The sequence below is a fragment of the Oncorhynchus masou genome, chromosome 15 (assembly GCF_036934945.1).
Source record: "Oncorhynchus masou masou isolate Uvic2021 chromosome 15, UVic_Omas_1.1, whole genome shotgun sequence".
NCBI lineage: Eukaryota > Metazoa > Chordata > Actinopteri > Salmoniformes > Salmonidae > Oncorhynchus > Oncorhynchus masou.
Window position 1 is genome coordinate 45,938,684 of NC_088226.1, and position 6,713 is coordinate 45,945,396.

The following is a 6,713-nucleotide window of genomic DNA, read 5'->3' on the forward strand; positions in this document are numbered from 1 at the left end:
CGACATGACAACCAACGATGTCGACGACCTAAACCAGAACTAAGGAGTTTTGGAAGCAATCTCTGCTATGAGGGCGGACTTTTCCATCAAACTCGAAGGTGTCCTAACAGGGATTAGTGAGGTTAAACTTGACCTTAAAGCCTACTCCACGCGCTTGGACGTAGCAGAGGAACGCATTAGCATGGTGGAAGATACTGTTGTCACTATCAAAACAAGTTGGAGAAACAGGTGGCGGACCTTACTTCAAAACCTAACCCGCTCGAGAACCACCACAGGAGGTCAAATGTGAAACTGGTTAATCTACACAAAAAGTAGAAAATGGTGACGCATTTGCATTTCTCGAGAGATTGTTTCCCGAGGCATTGGGTCCAGACAACTTTCCGGATCCCCTGCGCATTGAAAGAGCCCATCGGCTTCCGGCTCCTACAAGCACAAGAAACCACCACCTCTCCTCGAGCCCTTATCATGAAGTTTCAAGACAAAATCTGAGTGATGTGGAAAGCCAGGGCTAAGGGCAAGGTGATGTAAGGGATCATGTTCTTCCTTCAGATGGGAAGTATCCAGACGCCTTTAGTTGCACAATGTTCCATCTAGCTAATGTGTTTGGTGCAGTATTTCTCAAGTTGGCTGTGTTTATGACTCCTTCACACAAACACACAGAATGTACAGTAGCTCTATCAAACATAGGAACTGGAGTTGTAAAGTGATTACAGCTGCACAGGGAATTTAAGGAAGCACAGACAACAGTAGATACTCTCTATACACACACAGTCCTACAGATCATGTAGGGACGCAGAGGTAAGAGACTGAGATTTATGGGTTTAGGCGACTGTCGAAGGACCTCATTTAGCTGGTAATTTAGCTGTGCCCCTGGGGCCCTGTCTGTCTAGCCTGCTTTACGTGGCCTGGCCTGGTCTGGTCTGCTTCTGGAGGAGTACAACAAGGACTTCTGTTTTCAGACACAGAGCTTCCCTATGGGCTCTGCCTCTGGGCCAGCTCTTCTCTGTTCTGTAGAGTATGGTGGTTACAGTCTGGAGAAGAGAGGGGGAAGCAGACCCTGGACCAGCACTTTTTTGGCAGATCACCTTCTGGGCTCTACTTTAGGCTTTATGCTTTATATTCATATGGGTTATACATCTCCATCAGACAGACAGACAGGCAGTGTGGGTTATAAATCTCCATCAGACAGACAGACAGGCAGAGTGGGTTATAAATCTCCATCAGACAGACAGACAGGCAGAGGGGGTTATAAATCTCCATCAGACAGACAGACAGGCAGAGTGGGTTATAAATCTCCATCACACAGACAGACAGGCAGAGTGGGTTATAAATCTCCATCACACAGACAGACAGGCAGAGTGGGTTATAAATCTCCATCAGACAGACAGACAGGCAGAGTGGGTTATAAATCTCCATCACACAGACAGACAGGCAGAGTGGGTTATAAATCTCCATCAGACAGGCAGAATGGGTTATAAATCTCCATCAGACAGACAGACAGGATGAGTGGGTTATAAATCTCCATCAGACAGGCAGAATGGGTTATAAATCTCCATCAGACAGACAGACAGACAGACAGGTAGACTGGGTTATAAATCTCCATTAGACAGACAGACACAGTGGGTTATAAATCTCCATCAGACAAACAGGCAGAGTGGGTTATATACCTCCATCAGACACACAGAGTGGGTTATAAATCTCCATCAGACAGACAGGCAGAGTGGGTTATAAATCTCTATCAGACAGACAGACAGAGCGGGATATAAATCTCCATCAGACAGACAGACAGAGGGACAGAGTGGGTTATAAATCTCCATCAGACAGACAGGTTGGCAGACAGACAGGCAGAATGGGTTATAAATCTCAATCAGACAGACAGACAGGCAAAGTGTGTTATAAATCTCCATTAGACAGACAGACAGGCAGAGAGGGTTATAAATCTCCATCAGACAGACAGACAGACAGACAGACAGACAGACAGGCAGAGTGGGTTATAAATCTCCATCAGACAGACAGACAGACAGACAGACAGACAGACAGACAGAGTGGACAGACACACAGAGTGGGATATAAATTTCCATCAGACAGACACACAGAGTGGGGTATAAATCTTCATCAGACAGACAGACAGACAGACAGGTAGATAGACAGACAGACAGGCAGAGTGGGGTGTAAATATCCATCAGACAGACAGGCAGAATGGGTTATAAATCTCCATCAGACAGACAGACAGACAGGCAGATTGGGTTATAAATGTCCATAAGACAGGCAGAGTGGGTTATAAATCTCAATCAGACAGGCAGAGTGGGTTATAAATGTCCATAAGACAGGCAGAGTGGGTTATAATCTCCGTCAGACAGGCAGAGTGGGTTATAAATCTCAATCAGACAGGCAGAGTGGGTTATAAATCTCAATCAGACAGGCAGATAAATGTCCATAAGACAGGCAGAGTGGGTTATAAATCTCAAATCAGACAGGCAGAGTGGGTTATAAATCTCATCAGACAGGCAGAGTGGGTTATAAATGTCCATAAGACAGGCAGAGTGGGTTATAAATGTCCATAAGACAGGCAGAGTGGGTTATAAATCTCAATCAGACAGGCAGAGTGGGTTATAAATCTCAATCAGACAGGCAGAGTGGGTTATAAATCTCAATCAGACAGGCAGAGTGGGTTATAAATGTCCATAATACAGGCAGAGTGGGTTATAAATCTCAATCAGACAGGCAGAGTGGGTTATAAATGTCCATAAGACAGGCAGACAGACAGGCAGAGTTGGTTATAAATCTCCATAAGACAGACAGAGTGGGTTATAAATCTCCATCAGACAGACACACAGACAGACAGGCAGACAGACAGAAAGGCAGAGTGGGTTATAAATCTACATCCGACAGACAGACAGGCAGAGTGGGTTATAAATCTCCATCAGACAGACACAGGCAGAGTGGGTTATAAATCTCCATCACACAGACAGACAGGCAGAGTGGGTTATAAATCTCCATCAGACAGACAGACAGGCAGAGTGGGTTATAAATCTCCATCACACAGACAGACAGGCAGAGTGGGTTATAAATCTCCATCAGACAGACAGACAGGATGAATGGGTTATAAATCTCCATCAGACAGACAGACAGACAGACAGACAGACAGACAGACAGGTAGACTGGGTTATAAATCTCCATTAGACAGACAGACACAGTGGGTTATAAATCTCCATCAGACAAACAGGCAGAGTGGGTTATATACCTCCATCAGACACACAGAGTGGGTTATAAATCTCCATCAGACAGACAGGCAGAGTGGGTTATAAATCTCTATCAGACAGACACACAGAGCGGGATATAAATCTCCATCAGACAGACAGACAGAGGGACAGAGTGGGTTATAAATCTCCATCAGACAGACAGGTTGGCAGACAGACAGGCAGAATGGGTTATAAATCAATCAGACAGACAGACAGGCAAAGTGTGTTATAAATTTCCATTAGACAGACAGACAGGCAGAGAGGGTTATAAATCTCCATCAGACAGACAGACAGACAGACAGACAGGCAGAGTGGGTTATAAATCTCCATCAGACAGACAGACAGACAGACAGACAGAGTGGGTTATAAATCTCCATCAGACAGACACACAGAGTGGGATATAAATTTCCATCAGACAGACACACAGAGTGGGGTATAAATCTTCATCAGACAGACAGACAGACAGACAGACAGGGTAGATAGACAGACAGACAGGCAGAGTGGGGTGTAAATATCCATCAGACAGACAGGCAGAATGGGTTATAAATCTCCATCAGACAGACAGACAGACAGGCAGATTGGGTTATAAATGTCCATAAGACAGGCAGAGTGGGTTATAAATCTCAATCAGACAGGCAGAGTGGGTTATAAATGTCCATAAGACAGGCAGAGTGGGTTATAATCTCCGTCAGACAGGCAGAGTGGGTTATAAATCTCAATCAGACAGGCAGAGTGGGTTATAAATCTCAATCAGACAGGCAGAGTGGGTTATACATGTCCATAAGACAGGCAGAGTGGGTTATAAATCTCAAATCAGACAGGCAGAGTGGGTTATAAATCTCAGTCAGACAGGCAGAGTGGGTTATAAATGTCCATAAGACAGGCAGAGTGGGTTATAAATGTCCATAAGACAGGCAGAGTGGGTTATAAATCTCAATCAGACAGGCAGAGTGGGTTATAAATGTCCATAATACAGGCAGAGTGGGTTATAAATCTCTATCAGACAGGCAGAGTGGGTTATAAATGTCCATAAGACAGGCAGAGTGGGTTATAATCTCCGTCAGACAGGCAGAGTTGGTTATAAATCTCCATAAGACAGACAGAGTGGGTTATAAATCTCCATCAGACAGACACACAGACAGACAGGCAGACAGACAGAAAGGCAGAGTGGGTTATAAATCTACATCCGACAGACAGACAGGCAGAGTGGGTTATAAATCTCCATCAGACAGACAGACAGACAGACAGACAGACAGACAGACAGACAGACAGGTGACTGGGTTATAAATCTCCATTAGACAGACAGACACAGTGGGTTATACATCTCCATCAGACAAACAGGCAGAGTGGGTTATATACCTCCATCAGACACACAGAGTGGGTTATAAATCTCCATCAGACAGACAGGCAGAGTGGGGTATAAATCTCTATCAGACAGACAGACAGAGCGGGATATAAATCTCCATCAGACAGACAGACAGAGGGACAGAGTGGGTTATAAATCTCCATCAGACAGACAGGTTGGCAGACAGACAGGCAGAATGGGTTATAAATCTCAATCAGACAGACAGACAGGCAAAGTGTGTTATAAATCTCCATTAGACAGACAGACAGGCAGAGAGGGTTATAAATCTCCATCAGACAGACAGACAGACAGACAGACAGACAGACAGGCAGAGTGGGTTATAAATCTCCATCAGACAGACAGACAGACAGACAGACAGACAGACAGACAGACAGACAGACAGACAGACAGACAGAGTGGGTTATAAATCTCCATCAGACAGACACACAGAGTGGGATATAAATTTCCATCAGACAGACACACAGAGTGGGGTATAAATCTTCATCAGACAGACAGACAGACAGACAGGTAGATAGACAGACAGACAGGCAGAGTGGGGTGTAAATATCCATCAGACAGACAGGCAGAATGGGTTATAAATCTCCATCAGACAGACAGACAGACAGGCAGATTGGGTTATAAATGTCCATAAGACAGGCAGAGTGGGTTATAAATCTCAATCAGACAGGCAGAGTGGGTTATAAATGTCCATAAGACAGGCAGAGTGGGTTATAATCTCCGTCAGACAGGCAGAGTGGGTTATAAATCTCAATCAGACAGGCAGAGTGGGTTATAAATCTCAATCAGACAGGCAGAGTGGGTTATACATGTCCATAAGACAGGCAGAGTGGGTTATAAATCTCAAATCAGACAGGCAGAGTGGGTTATAAATCTCAGTCAGACAGGCAGAGTGGGTTATAAATGTCCATAAGACAGGCAGAGTGGGTTATAAATGTCCATAAGACAGGCAGAGTGGGTTATAAATCTCAATCAGACAGGCAGAGTGGGTTATAAATCTCAATCAGACAGGCAGAGTGGGTTATAAATCTCAATCAGACAGGCAGAGTGGGTTATAAATGTCCATAATACAGGCAGAGTGGGTTATAAATCTCAATCAGACAGGCAGAGTGGGTTATATATAAATGTCCATAAGACAGGCAGAGTGGGTTATAATCTCCGTCAGACAGGCAGAGTTGGTTATAAATCTCCATAAGACAGACAGAGTGGGTTATAAATCAGACAGACACACAGACAGACAGGCAGACAGACAGAAAGGCAGAGTGGGTTATAAATCTACATCCGACAGACAGACAGGCAGAGTGGGTTATAAATGTCCATCAGACAGACAGGCAGAGTGGGTTATAAATGTCCATCAGACAGACAGACAGGCAGAGTGGGTTATAAATGTCCATCAGACAGGCAGAGTGGGTTATAAATGTCCATCAGACAGACAGAGTGGGTTATAAATGTTCATCAGACAGGCAGACAGAATGGGTTATAAATCTCCATCATACATGAAGAGTAGGTATTAAATCTCAATCAGACAGACAGGCAGGAAGAGTGGTTTATAAATCTCCATCAGACAGACAGACAGACAGACAGACAGACAGACAGACAGACAGAGTGGGTTATAAATCTCCATCAAACGACAGATAGACAGACAGACAATCAGGGAGAGTGGGTTATAAATCTCCATCAAACGACAGACAAACAGACAGACAGACAGACAGACAGACAGACAGACAGACAGACAGACAGACAGACAGAGTGGGTTATTAATCTCCATCAAACGACAGACAAACAGACAGACAGACAGACAGACAGACAGACAGACAGACAGACAGAGTGAGTTATAAATCTCCATTAGATAGAACGACAGAGTGGGTTATAAATGTCCATCAGACAGGCAGAGTGGGTTATAAATCAATCAGACAGGCAGAGTGGGTTATAAATGTCCATAAGACAGGCAGAGTGGGTTATAAATCTCAAATCAGACAGGCAGAGTGGGTTATAAATCAGTCAGACAGGCAGAGTGGGTTATAAATGTCCATAAGACAGGCAGAGTGGGTTATAAATGTCCATAAGACAGGCAGAGTGGGTTATAAATCTCAATCAGACAGGCAGAG